The sequence below is a fragment of the Tupaia chinensis genome, unplaced genomic scaffold (genome assembly GCF_000334495.1).
Source record: "Tupaia chinensis unplaced genomic scaffold, TupChi_1.0 Scaffold000415_1, whole genome shotgun sequence".
NCBI lineage: Eukaryota > Metazoa > Chordata > Mammalia > Scandentia > Tupaiidae > Tupaia > Tupaia belangeri.
Window position 1 is genome coordinate 2,474,069 of NW_006159920.1, and position 15,337 is coordinate 2,489,405.

General features: G+C 38.4%; 2 pseudogenes; both read left to right on the forward strand.

Annotated features, from left to right (window-relative positions):
- Positions 1 to 6,638: 6,638 nt before the first annotated feature.
- Positions 6,639 to 7,443, forward strand: LOC102478460 (transcription initiation factor TFIID subunit 9-like; annotated as a pseudogene).
- Positions 7,444 to 10,369: 2,926 nt separating this feature from the next.
- LOC102478025 (transcription initiation factor TFIID subunit 9-like) lies at positions 10,370 to 11,174 on the forward strand (annotated as a pseudogene).
- The last annotated feature ends 4,163 nt before the right edge of the window (positions 11,175 to 15,337 follow it).

The window sequence follows — 15,337 nt, forward strand, 5'->3', positions numbered from 1 at the left end:
GTTTCCTCTTTCCATCCCATTCTTTCTACCTAAAATTTCTACACTTGAATGAATTGGGAAAGTTTATATAAGTCTTTCTACATTCTTACCAAAGTCCTCTGCTGTGGTTGGCTTGATCACTGAATAGCTTAGGTATAAAATGAGAAAGACCGAAATCTCCAGAGCAGTTGGTGACGGCAGACAGCAGGATCGGGATCTATTCGCCTTGGTCACTATGCTTTCCTTTTGGAGTGAGAGGTTTTAGTTAGGTGACAATGCTTCTCTGGCTCCAGTTAGAAATGGTTAGCATTCATGAAAGATTCCCTCCTATTTTCAAGTTTCATGTTGTGGGGGACATGCACCTGTGGGAACCACATTGCTAATTCATATTTTATTTACATTTTAAAAACTGCTCCTGTTCCAAATTTGTATCTCTCATGAACAAAAAGAACAAGAAAAACAAAACCAAAGAGTACTCTAAAGCTATAGATATAAAGTAACCATTTTTGTGGAGCATAAAAGAAGAGAATTGCAAAAAGGTGATCAGAGGCTGAAGTTGTTTGCTGTACTTCCTGTTAGAGAGAGGCAGTGGCTGCAGTGAGGTGTTCATGAAATACAGAGATGGAAAGCGCTTTATCAGAGTTGAGAAGCCAGAGTTACTCTTCAAGTCAGGGATTGAAGGGAAGCTTTCCAACTCATAAAAGAAGGTTGAACATGGGCAGTAGGAAGGACTGTTGACCTGCTGACTGAGGCTATGATGATCAAAAGTTTTGAGTAAAGGAAAGCAAGGAACAAGCAGACAACCTCAGTGGCAAGAATGAAGCCCAGCTGCCTGCTGGTTCTGTGACTGCGTCTGCCACATGCCCAGACTTCCTATGGGTCTATTAAATGCAATTTTCTCTTGGACTGAACCCATGGAGGGTCAATAAGACATGGGAATCAGGAGGGAGAGAGAAACAAAAATTTTAAAGTAGGAAGGACAGGCTCAAAAGTAGTTTGCAGCTTGAAAATTGCAAGTAAATCAAGTATATGTAACAGAAACAATAATAAAACTAGAATATTATCCCAAACAAATTTCATTTTATAGAATAATAGATTGAAAAAGACATTATAAGTGAGTGGAAGATGTGCAAAAAGGAAAAAGACATATCCTTTATTTAAAAATAAAGAATTGTGAAAAAGTACACAAATAAGCTCAGATTTATGTACAAAAAAATTAAAATATAGAAATGAAAGTGTAGTTATTAAAGATGTAGCCAGTGCACTGGAGATGATATCATTGAATTAAGAGATCGGAAAACAGTCAAAGAACCTTAGCCTAGTCACAGCACAGAAAGTCAAAGATATCAAAAACAAAGAAAGAGGAATTTAGAGATATGGAAGTTAAATGGACAGGCTTCATCATTCTTCAGTGAAAATTACAGAGAGGATAAAAGAAAAGCAATATTCGAATAAATGACTGGTGATATTCCAGGGTTGAATAATAGCATGATTCTCAGATTGAGTGTCTCCTAATACTTGGAAAGTTAAATGAAAGTTAGCCACAATTAGATGTATTGTAGTGAAATTGCAGACTATCAAAGGGGAAAAAAGGACAACCTAAAAATCAGAGTTAAAAATACAAGTTATATAGGGGCGAGTGGGTGGCTTGAAGGTTAAGGTGCTGGATCTCACATGGCCACCTCCATAGTTTGAGTCCTAGATCCAGCAGCTTGAAAATCACACTGGGCATGTGTACATGCATGCCCAAAGTCTTAAGAGGAGAATGGAAGAGAAGGGACTGGGGCATGGCCATCCCCTCTGGGGGCTGATTTCTCACTTTCCCTCTCACTGTCTCTTTCTCTGTCTGGTGAGCTCATGTGCCCTACAGAAAAAGAAAACTAAAAGCCAACCAAACAAAAAATTATGTATGACAGATGGACAAATGTTTCAGCAGCAGCAGGAGAGCCGAGAATGAAGTATAATATCTTCTAAATGTTGAATCTATAATATTATACCTAGATAAACTATTAGGACAGTGTGAGCAAAACAAAGTCCAAGAGTATAAACACACAGGCTCCACCTAAACAATTATGAAAAATTTTATTTTAGAAAAAAAATTAATGAGAAAAATGCACAGTATAAGAAACAATGATGAATACTTGTTTCATATTTGGACATTGATGACATGTATGGTTTTTTTTTTTTTTGGAGAGGTTTTTGCTATATGGCGTGTGTGCTCGCCAGAAAGACAGAGAGAGACAGAGAGACAGAAAGTAAGAAACCACCCCCCCAGGGGGCTGTCCATGCCGCAATCCCTTCTCCTCCATTCTCCTCTCGGGATCTTGGGCATGCACGCACACGCGCCCGGTGTGAGTTTAAGCCACTGGGTCTGGGACTCAAACCGCGGTTGACTACATGGGAGTCCAGCGATATAGCCATTACACTAACTGCTGGTCCCTGTATGTTTATTTAAGTGTTGATTATGCAAAAAATAACTAGGCAACAATAGCAAGATGGGAAAGTGCTTCAGGTTTGAGGGTAATATTAAAGCCATATTCAGAGTAAGGAAGATAATTGTAGATTTTGTAAGAAGAAATTATTGTTATCAATTGTATTTGTAGAGTTTTGCTGTATAACAAAATACTACTGAACTTAGTAGCTTAAAGCAACTACAATCTTATTTGGCTTCCAGTTCTTTGGGTTGGTTGGACAGTTTGTTTCCTCTGAACCAGCTTAGCTCATGTTGACTAGTTTCTACCAGACATGGTGATTGGCTAGCTGATCTAAGATAACTTCACTCACAAGCGTTTGTCTGGAGGTTGACCGCTGGGATGGCTTAGTTGCCTCTCTTCTTCCAGCACGCTGTTTTAAGGCTGTTTTCATGGTAGTCCCAAGTTTCCAAATTCAGAAAAAGAGCTAGCCTCCCTGTGCAAACACTTTTCAAGCTTCTGCTTAAGTTACATTTGCTAATGTCCTGTTAGTCAAAGGATGTCATATGGCCAAGCCCAGATTCAGGTGTGGGTGAAAAAGACTCCACCTCTTGGTAGATATAAAATAATTTATGACTGTTTTTAGAATCTTCCATATTCTGCTCTTCAACCACAAATTGTTTACATTTCTCTTGCATGCAGAATTTTCTAATTCTTATCCTGTCTCATTCTACTCATAACGTTAGGTAGGATGTCCATAGTCTCATAATTTTATCACATCTGGATATGAATGAGGCTCCTCAGCCATAGCTCCTTGGGTATGGCTCTTGATCCAGAATTTAAACTGACACATCAATTTTGCTCCCTACACCCTCAACACACACTGGTGAGAGAAGGACAGGGTAACTTGAGTGGATACTTCTTTTCTAAAAGGGGATGAAAACAAGGTACATAGTAATTCCTGGTCTATAAAAAGCCTAAAACTTTCCCTGGCCACATGTTGCCAGGCTCCCCATATTCCAGGGACTAGGAATAACCCTCAATTAGACCTCAATTTTCCCTGAAGTGTCTTCTCAGTCCACTGTTCTCCTGGACTTGACTCAATGCTCTAGTCTCTTGGTTCTCTCCCGTGGAACATTTTTTCTTTTCCCTAAGAAATGGCCCATATTTAGAGCTGAGTTGATTTTGCATTTCCTAACCATATGTAGTTGAGAGCCCAGCGACAACTTTGAAGTTTTATTCATCTTAGTCCTTTCTAGTCCAATCTGCTAGTACCATTTTCTGAAAAATACTGTTGTCTTTCTGTATAACAGACTGTAGTCCAACTCACTTGACAAAATCTACACTGAGCTTTAATTGTTTTTCTTTCTCTAGATTAATTCACAATTTCTTAGTAGAATTAGTTTTCTGTTATGCCTTAAGGTTCATAGGAGTTTTTGTTTTTTTGTTTTTGTTTTTGTTTTTGGTCTGGCTCACTAAGTATATTAAATACTTTGTAAATTCTTCAGAGGTCTCAGCAAATGGTCATATAGCCCTACTCTTGATTTGCTCTATCTTAAGTAATCCTTTTACTTTGAGAAGGTTTAACTTAAAGATTATCAAACATTGGGAGACTAGAGAAGAGAAAGATTTATTTTTCCAACATGGCAAATATTTCATCTAGGTTCCAGTTGCTAACCAAACATTTCCTTCTGTAGCTCATCTCTGTCTTGCCATATTTATCATACGTTGTTAAGAGTATTCAACTAACACTAATAATACTTTCTAGAGATCTTCTTAGCTGTAACTAGAAGCTCTAATTAGAGTCTCCTTCTTGCTTTATCTCTTTTAATCTCTCAAGTTTCTGCAAGCCTTACAATCCTTCTGTCTTTATCTACGTCATCATTTTCCCACCTGCTACAGCAGTTTCATCTCCATTTCTCCAAGATTTAGTTTCCTTTCTGTTTTTCTAGCTATTGTCCTTGTCCAAAGCCAACATCATGTGTTTTAGGTTTTTGTTACTGAACACAGAAACTTTTTCTATCTAACAAACCACCCCAAAATTGAGAGATTTAAACCATAGTCTTTTTTATTTATGTCACAAAACTGTGGGCTGGCTAGGTGATCCTTCTGGTCTAGGCTAGGACAGTAGAGCTCATCTTAGATGCATTTAAAGCTATTCTTTGAGAAATATTCATGGCCTTAAGTGATTTATTAAAAATTTAAAATGTAAAAAATAAGTCAACTATTGTATTATTTAAAATTGTATTCAGCTGTGTGTAAAAGAGTCTAAATGACCATTGCTTAAATTGCCAAGAGATGTAACATTTATCATATGAGTTTGGAGGAAGACTGGAAATCCAAGGCAGATACGGAGGCTCCATGATGCTGTGAGTCCCGAGCTCTTCTATTATAACTTTCCATCCATCTAAACTTAGCTTTCTCACTCATGCTTGCTTCTTTATGGTTGCAGAATGGCCACTTTACTCCAGACTTAGTATCCACATTCAAAGCATGATGGAAAAAAATAATAGGTTGTGTGTATGTGTGTGTGTGGGGGGGAACCATGTACCAAATGATTCTGCAAATTATTCATCCATTCATTCATTTGTTCATTCATTCATTATTTTAAGAAAGAATCTCCCTGTCTCAGCCTCCTGAATAGGTGAGATTACAGGCATTTGCCACTATGCCTGACTTCAAATCCTCTATCGTTTAATTAAAGAGCTTTCCTGGAGGCCCTATGTGCTAATTTCTACTCATATGTTATTAATTAGTATGGAATCATATCACAATTTCTAGCGACAAAGGAGCCTGGGAAGTATACAGTTGGTTATAGGATCCCTCTCAGATGTAAAATTCATGCATGCTCAAATCCCTTATAGAAACTATATATCCCCAACCTGATCAACCTGACACATGCCAGGCAAGTGTACGTGTGTCCCAAATCCTGACGAGCTGGAGAGCTAGGGAGAGAAGGTCATGGCATGATAAGACCCTGTCAAGGGTGCTCCTCTCTCTCTCCTCCTCTCTTTGTTTCTCTCTCTCTCTCTCTCTCTCTCTCCCTCACACACACACACACACACACACGCTCATTCTCTCTATCCTGAATTTTAAAACAAAGAATTTCTTGGACTTTTTAGGTGAAAAATATACAATAAGAACTTGCCAAGTTCCTCAAACACAGTATCAACATGTCAAGATCCTATTCAGCAATAATAACCAATTAGAAAAATTAATAGATAGAGGATCCCATTTTTAATAATAACAAAAGCCTCAAAATACTCAGAGGTACACTTAACCAAAAAATGTACAAGAAATTTTTCGTAGAAAATTACAAACAATTACTGAAAGGAAAGAAAATGAGATCCGGAATAAGTGGAGAAGATGGCTGTGTTCATGAATTATTATAGAAGGTTCATTACAAAGGTGCCAGTTCTTTATAGATTAATTCACAAGTTAAATGTGCTTCCGAGTATGGATGAAAATTTGGAACAAGATTTGTATACTGCTGCAAGGAATATTAATCAGTACACAACTTTAAGAAATATAGTCATAGCCTTTAACCTGAAAGTTTCTATCTTAGATGGGGAGTCATTCTTGTGTACATCAGAAGTACATGAAAATACTCATTGCAGCAAAAAAATAGGAAACAGTCAAATTTCCATCAGTAGAATGAGTACTTGTGCTACATCCATAGAATAAAAAAACTAAACGTTTAATACTGTATACAGCAATAAAAGGAACTATAGATATATTTCTATTTCTGTTTATTTTTTAGAGGTTTTTGCCTTAGAGAGCATGTGCTCATTACAGAGAGAGAAAGACAGAGACAATGAGAAGGAAAGTGAGAAATCACCTTCCAGGGGGGCTGGCCCACCAATCACTTCTCCTCCATTCTCCTCTTGATATCTTGGGCATGTACGCACATGTGCCCAGTGTAATTTTCACGCCACCAGGTTGGTACTTGAACTGCAACAGGCCATGTGGGAGTTTGGTGACATAACTGCTATGCCATCTGCTGGACCCAGATGTATTTCTAAAGAGATTAATCTTAAAAAATGTTGAATGTCCTCCCGGCTCCTCCCCATGGAGCATAGTGCTCCCTGAGCCGAGGTGCCGGGAGCCATGGCCATGAAAACTCTGGTGCTCCCAAACATCTTGCTCACTGGTACACCAGGGGTTGGGAAAACCACACTAGGCAAAGAACTTGCATCAAGATCAGGACTGAAATACATTAATGTGGGTGATTTAGCTTAAAAAGTCTGATCTGATCACCAGATATTATGGAGTCTGGCAAGATGACTTCTCCCAAGAGCATGGCAAAAGATGCACAGATGATGGCACAAATCCTGAAGGATATGGGGATTACAGAATTTGAGCCAAGAGTTATAAATGAGATGTTGGAGTTTGCCTTCCAAAACGTGACCACAATTCTAGATGATGCAAAAATTTATTCAAGCCATGCTAAGAAAGCTTCTGTTGATCCAGATGAGGTGCGACTGGCAATTCAGTGTCATGCTGACCAGTCTTTTACCTCTCCCGCCCCCGGAGATTTTTTATCAGACATTGCAAGGCAAAGAAATCAACCCTCTTTGCCACTGATCAAGCTGTATTCAGGTCCTAGATTGCCATTGGATAGATATTGCTTAACAGCTCCCAACTATAGGCTTAAGTCTTTACAAGAAAAGGTATCTACTTCTGCAGGAAGAAGAACAGTTCCATGGTTAAGTGTTTGTTCAGTTCCTAGCAGACCAAGTACTCCCACAGTAGGCACACCAATCCCACAAACCAGGAGGTCTCTTTCAACTAAGGGAGGGAACTCCCATGTCGCACAAAGGGCAAAGGTTTACAGTGCAGATGCCTACGTTACAGTCCCCAGCTGTGCAAGCAATTCCTGCAACATCAGCAGTTCAGAATATTCTGATTAACCCATCATTAATAGGACCCAAAAACATTCTTATTACCACTAATGTAGTGTCATCACAAAATAATACCATCAAGTGTATTGAAAAGAAAAGGTGAAGATGTTGATGACAATGAGGATGATGATGATGACTATGGTCATTTGTAATCTAGCCGTGATGTAGATAATGTGTATCCTTGGTCTTGAATCCATTGTACTGAAATTAAAATGCATGCTGAATGTTTTCAAACTGTTTTAGAAAACTAAAATAGTATTTAATGAGTAAATACAGTTAATCATTCTTTTCTATTGAAATGTTGGATTTTTCTTTCATAGGATTAACTAATGGTTTTTCATCAGCCTTCAAGTGTAAAAAATAAAGTTGTTCATTAATTTGAAAAAAAATGTTGGATAAAAAAAGCAAGTTACAGGAGAATGTAAGGTGAATAGTGTTCGTATATGTTTTATAGCCTATTTGAGTGGGCCTGTGTACATGTAGGTTCTGTAATGCAGAATCAACCAACCACATTCTGAAAAGACTTGAAAATTTTTTTTAATTTTAAAATTTATTTTTAAAAATAAAGATAACACCAATTTAAAAAACAATATACATAACAAATATTTACACAGCATTAATATTATATTAGCTCTTACCTAGATATGATTTAAAATACATAGGAAGTAGTTCTCTACAATACTTTGTTATTTTATATAAGAAACTTGAGCATCTGTGGGGACTAGCAGATGGCATAATGGTTACATTGCTGGACTCCCATGAGTCCCGGATCTAGCAGCTTAAACTCATGCCAGGCATGTGTGCATGTGTGCCTAAATTCCCAAGAGGAGACTGGAGGAGAAGGGATTGCAGTATGGCCATTCCCCCTGGGGGGGTGATTTCTTGATTTTTGTCTCTCTGTCTCTCTCTGTCTCCCTGGCAAGTGCGCACACCCTATAGCAAAAAAATCTATAAATAAATAAATAAATAAAAGAAACTTGAGCAACTGTGGATTTTGGTACTCATAGGAGGGTCCTGGAACCAATTCCTCTACAGATATTGAGGGACTGCTGTAAAGTGTTTATGTGTATACTGCCTTTTATGTATCCATACATGCATGCCTGGGGATGATACACAATGAGTTTATAATTGTGCCTATATATATTTTTTTCCAATTTATTTATTTGCATTCATTCACTGTACATCATTACAGCATACAAAATGAGATTTTCCATCCAGAGTACACTGTGTATTGTCTCAATCAAGCACATCAACAAACATGTTATTATTAGCAAATGATCTTCCATTTCTTGTTTTCTGTATGTTTTGCTTTTTTCCCCCCATCCTTGGTTCCCTCTCTCTTACCCTCTGCCACCTCCTGTTCTCCTCCCACACTGTCTCTGTTATCTATGTTTGAATTATTCATCCATTCATTCATTTGTTCATTCATTCATTATTTTAAGAAAGAATCTCCCTGTCTCAGCCTCCTGAATAGGTGAGATTACAGGCATTTGCCACTATGCCTGACTTCAAATCCTCTATCGTTTAATTAAAGAGCTTTCCTGGAGGCCCTATGTGCTAATTTCTACTCATATGTTATTAATTAGTATGGAATCATATCACAATTTCTAGCGACAAAGGAGCCTGGGAAGTATACAGTTGGTTATAGGATCCCTCTCAGATGTAAAATTCATGCATGCTCAAATCCCTTATAGAAACTATATATCCCCAACCTGATCAACCTGACACATGCCAGGCAAGTGTACGTGTGTCCCAAATCCTGACGAGCTGGAGAGCTAGGGAGAGAAGGTCATGGCATGATAAGACCCTGTCAAGGGTGCTCCTCTCTCTCTCCTCCTCTCTTTGTTTCTCTCTCTCTCTCTCTCTCTCTCTCCCTCACACACACACACACACACACACGCTCATTCTCTCTATCCTGAATTTTAAAACAAAGAATTTCTTGGACTTTTTAGGTGAAAAATATACAATAAGAACTTGCCAAGTTCCTCAAACACAGTATCAACATGTCAAGATCCTATTCAGCAATAATAACCAATTAGAAAAATTAATAGATAGAGGATCCCATTTTTAATAATAACAAAAGCCTCAAAATACTCAGAGGTACACTTAACCAAAAAATGTACAAGAAATTTTTCGTAGAAAATTACAAACAATTACTGAAAGGAAAGAAAATGAGATCCGGAATAAGTGGAGAAGATGGCTGTGTTCATGAATTATTATAGAAGGTTCATTACAAAGGTGCCAGTTCTTTATAGATTAATTCACAAGTTAAATGTGCTTCCGAGTATGGATGAAAATTTGGAACAAGATTTGTATACTGCTGCAAGGAATATTAATCAGTACACAACTTTAAGAAATATAGTCATAGCCTTTAACCTGAAAGTTTCTATCTTAGATGGGGAGTCATTCTTGTGTACATCAGAAGTACATGAAAATACTCATTGCAGCAAAAAAATAGGAAACAGTCAAATTTCCATCAGTAGAATGAGTACTTGTGCTACATCCATAGAATAAAAAAACTAAACGTTTAATACTGTATACAGCAATAAAAGGAACTATAGATATATTTCTATTTCTGTTTATTTTTTAGAGGTTTTTGCCTTAGAGAGCATGTGCTCATTACAGAGAGAGAAAGACAGAGACAATGAGAAGGAAAGTGAGAAATCACCTTCCAGGGGGGCTGGCCCACCAATCACTTCTCCTCCATTCTCCTCTTGATATCTTGGGCATGTACGCACATGTGCCCAGTGTAATTTTCACGCCACCAGGTTGGTACTTGAACTGCAACAGGCCATGTGGGAGTTTGGTGACATAACTGCTATGCCATCTGCTGGACCCAGATGTATTTCTAAAGAGATTAATCTTAAAAAATGTTGAATGTCCTCCCGGCTCCTCCCCATGGAGCATAGTGCTCCCTGAGCCGAGGTGCCGGGAGCCATGGCCATGAAAACTCTGGTGCTCCCAAACATCTTGCTCACTGGTACACCAGGGGTTGGGAAAACCACACTAGGCAAAGAACTTGCATCAAGATCAGGACTGAAATACATTAATGTGGGTGATTTAGCTTAAAAAGTCTGATCTGATCACCAGATATTATGGAGTCTGGCAAGATGACTTCTCCCAAGAGCATGGCAAAAGATGCACAGATGATGGCACAAATCCTGAAGGATATGGGGATTACAGAATTTGAGCCAAGAGTTATAAATGAGATGTTGGAGTTTGCCTTCCAAAACGTGACCACAATTCTAGATGATGCAAAAATTTATTCAAGCCATGCTAAGAAAGCTTCTGTTGATCCAGATGAGGTGCGACTGGCAATTCAGTGTCATGCTGACCAGTCTTTTACCTCTCCCGCCCCCGGAGATTTTTTATCAGACATTGCAAGGCAAAGAAATCAACCCTCTTTGCCACTGATCAAGCTGTATTCAGGTCCTAGATTGCCATTGGATAGATATTGCTTAACAGCTCCCAACTATAGGCTTAAGTCTTTACAAGAAAAGGTATCTACTTCTGCAGGAAGAAGAACAGTTCCATGGTTAAGTGTTTGTTCAGTTCCTAGCAGACCAAGTACTCCCACAGTAGGCACACCAATCCCACAAACCAGGAGGTCTCTTTCAACTAAGGGAGGGAACTCCCATGTCGCACAAAGGGCAAAGGTTTACAGTGCAGATGCCTACGTTACAGTCCCCAGCTGTGCAAGCAATTCCTGCAACATCAGCAGTTCAGAATATTCTGATTAACCCATCATTAATAGGACCCAAAAACATTCTTATTACCACTAATGTAGTGTCATCACAAAATAATACCATCAAGTGTATTGAAAAGAAAAGGTGAAGATGTTGATGACAATGAGGATGATGATGATGACTATGGTCATTTGTAATCTAGCCGTGATGTAGATAATGTGTATCCTTGGTCTTGAATCCATTGTACTGAAATTAAAATGCATGCTGAATGTTTTCAAACTGTTTTAGAAAACTAAAATAGTATTTAATGAGTAAATACAGTTAATCATTCTTTTCTATTGAAATGTTGGATTTTTCTTTCATAGGATTAACTAATGGTTTTTCATCAGCCTTCAAGTGTAAAAAATAAAGTTGTTCATTAATTTGAAAAAAAATGTTGGATAAAAAAAGCAAGTTACAGGAGAATGTAAGGTGAATAGTGTTCGTATATGTTTTATAGCCTATTTGAGTGGGCCTGTGTACATGTAGGTTCTGTAATGCAGAATCAACCAACCACATTCTGAAAAGACTTGAAAATTTTTTTTAATTTTAAAATTTATTTTTAAAAATAAAGATAACACCAATTTAAAAAACAATATACATAACAAATATTTACACAGCATTAATATTATATTAGCTCTTACCTAGATATGATTTAAAATACATAGGAAGTAGTTCTCTACAATACTTTGTTATTTTATATAAGAAACTTGAGCATCTGTGGGGACTAGCAGATGGCATAATGGTTACATTGCTGGCACGGTTCAAATCCCGGACTCAGTTGCTTAAACTCATGCCGGTGCATGTGCGTGCATGTGTGCCTAAGATCCCGAGAGGAGAATGGATGAGAAGGGATTGCAGTATGGCCATTCCCCCTGGGGGGGTGATTTCTTGATTTTTGTCTCTCTGTCTCTCTCTGTCTCCCTGGCAAGTGCGCACACCCTATAGCAAAAAAATCTATAAATAAATAAATAAATAAAAGAAACTTGAGCAACTGTGGATTTTGGTACTCATAGGAGGGTCCTGGAACCAATTCCTCTACAGATATTGAGGGACTGCTGTAAAGTGTTTATGTGTATACTGCCTTTTATGTATCCATACATGCATGCCTGGGGATGATACACAATGAGTTTATAATTGTGCCTATATATATTTTTTTCCAATTTATTTATTTGCATTCATTCACTGTACATCATTACAGACAAACAATTTTTCCATTTCTTTTTTTTTTTCCATCCAGAGTACACTGTATATTGTCTCAATCAAGCATATCAACAAACATGTTATTATTAGCAAGTGATCTTCCATTTCTTGTTTTCTGTATGTTTTGCTTTTTTCCCCCTATCCTTGGTTCCCTCTCTCTTACCCTCTGCCACCTCCTGTTCTCCTCCCACACTGTCTCTGTTATCTATGTTTGCTTTCTATACCATTTTCCCCCCACATTTTATTGAATCACCAAAGACCCTCATCACTCCAAATACCCTCCTAGCAAACACATGTGACACACACATTTCCATACAAGTCTAACTTTACGCATCCTATCAAGTAGCACCTAACTGGGGCTACATATCCTACTGCAGTCATTGAATAGATATATTTTGTTTTCCTGAAACTCTTTTTTGTAACTCAATTTACATTCCTTCTCTAGGCATCATCACAGCACACAAAATGCGATCTCCCATCCAGTACACACTGCATAGTGACTCAATCATGCACATTACAAAAAATATAAATTTCCACTTCTAGTTGCTAGAATTAATTCCACCCCTCTTTCTGACCCTCTGTCCCTTCCCACCCTCCTCTCACACCACCTCTAGTGTCCAAAATTGTCCTCCATTCCCTTCCCACCCACATTGCATTGATCACACAATTTCCTACATAACCTGACTACTTTCAAAGGTGAGTTCCCTCGTTACTACTAAGAAAACCAGTTTTAACTTAAATCAAAGAACCGCCAAGGAACTTTGCTTAAAGCCCGGAAACAGGTTAGGATTCTGTTCAAATGGTAGGTGCATGAACCTATCAGTCTCATATACTTTTATCTTCTGTTCTGGTTCAATTTTCCTGATTAAATTCTGGGATATAGTATTCAACTCCAGACTTGTCCCTATGATTAAGTTAGCTACTTTCTCAGTTTTTGGACTCTTATTTCCATGTATCTGCGTTTAGTTTTCCTGATACAGCACATCCTTGAGAACTTCTTGGAGGTCTGGTCTGGTGCTGGTAAATTCTTTCAGGTTTTGTTTATCTGAGAATGTTCTTGTCTTTTCTTCCCACCTGAAAGATAATCTTGCCGGATACAGTATTCTTGGCTGAAACTGCTTCTCTCTTAACACTTGGAATATATTTTCCCATTCTCTCCTCGCTTTTATTGTTTCTGATGAGAGATCTGCTGTTAGCCTGATGGGATGTCCTTTGTAGGTAACTTGATGTTTTTCTCTTGCTAATCTTAGTATCTTGTCTTTGTCTGCAGTTTTGGTCAACCTGGCTATAATGTGTCTTGGAGAAGATCTTCTAGGGTTGATTCTATTTGGGGTCCGTTGTATTTCCTGGGACTGGATCTTTGAATGCCTCTCTAGGTTTGGAAAGTTTTCTTGCAGGATTTCCTGGAATAGATTATCAATGCCCTTATGGGTTTCCTCACCTTCTGGAATGCCAATTATCCGGATATTTGGACGTTTGATGGTATCCAGTACTTCTCGCATATTATTCTCAAATTTTTGTGCCATTTTCTCAGCCTTCATGGTGGATTTTTCTAGGCCAGCCATTTTCTCCTCTACATCTGAGATTCTATTTTCTGAATGATCTAGTCTGCTTTTAATGCTTTCCAGGGAGATTTTGACTTCTTGTATTATAGACTTCATCTCTAGCAGTTCGGTTTGAGTCTTTTGTAAAGTGTGTAATTCCACTTTTAGATCTTGCAGGAATTTCCTCATCTCTTGGAACTCGTCAATCTCTTTCTCCTTTCTCTTTAGTAGTTCATTATCTCTCTTCTCTTCCATCTCTGTTAGCTTAGACATTATGAATGATCTGAATTCCTTATCAGACATTTCCATGATTTTCACCGAACTGCTTGTGGATGAAGAGTTACTCTTTTCCCTAGGAGGAGAGGTATTTTCTTGTTTTCCCATGTTTCTCGTGATCCGGCGGTGATTTCTTGTCATCTGTTGAATGTTGTGTTTCTTTCAAATTCTTGAGGTTCAGGCTTAATGTTCAGGAGCAAGCAGACAGAGGTGATCCAGAATCTCTTTGCTGTTCTATTGTGCTTGCGCTAGCTTGTTTGTTGGAGGCTGAATTATTAGTAGAAATTCTTCATTCCCTTAAAAATCTAGTTCACAGTAGCCATGTGGAACCTTGGCCTGAAGGCCCGTGGCTTCTTCTGCCGCTAGCTCGTTTGTTGGAGGCTGAATTATTAGTAGAAATTCTTCATTCCCTTAAAAATCTAGTTCACAGTAGCCATGTGGAACCTTGGCCTGAAGGCCCGTGGCTTCTTCTGCCGCTAGCTCGTTTGTTGGAGGCTGAATTATTAGTAGAAATTCTTCATTCCCTTAAAAATCTAGTTCACAGTAGCCATGTGGAACCTTGGCCTGAAGGCCCGTGGCTTCTTCTCTATATTTTTAAAAGCTTATCTATTTAGTTCTTTCATGAGAGAAGGTGACAGCCACCTCCAACAGGATCCTCATGCCATGATCCATCTCCAGCCTCAGCCAGCTCAGATCATAGGCACAGGCTGTGACTTGGTTGACATGTACATGTACAGTGAGGCCCTGGGACATAATGGCAGGACTTGCCCATGTGGGCCTAGCTGTGTTACTGCTGTGCCACTGTCTGGCCTGATGGTGCTTATTTTTAGGGAAGAAAGGCCATGGAAGTGGGAAGAGAATGTTCATAAACAGCCTCAAATGTATCTGATGTTCTTTTTTGTTGTTGTTGTTGTTAATTAAGAATTTATTTTGTCTCTATAATGAAAATCTTTCACCATTAAAAAGTGTATTGTTCTAAATGCAATGAGATATTCCAGATTGGATCCTGGAACAGATAAAGAAAATTAGTTGAAACACTGGTAAAATTCAAATAATATCTAGAGTTTAGTAAATAGAATATACTAATGTTGGTTTCTTAGCTTTGACAAACGTACCATGATACAATAATAGGTTAACATTAGGGGGAGGAACCAGCAGGTGGTATAATGGTTATATCACTGGACTCCCACATAGTCAACCATGATTCGAGTCCCAGACTCAGTGGCTTCAAACTCATGCCAGGAGCATGTGCGTGTGTGCCCAAAATCCCAAGAGGAGAATGGAGGAAAGGAATTGTG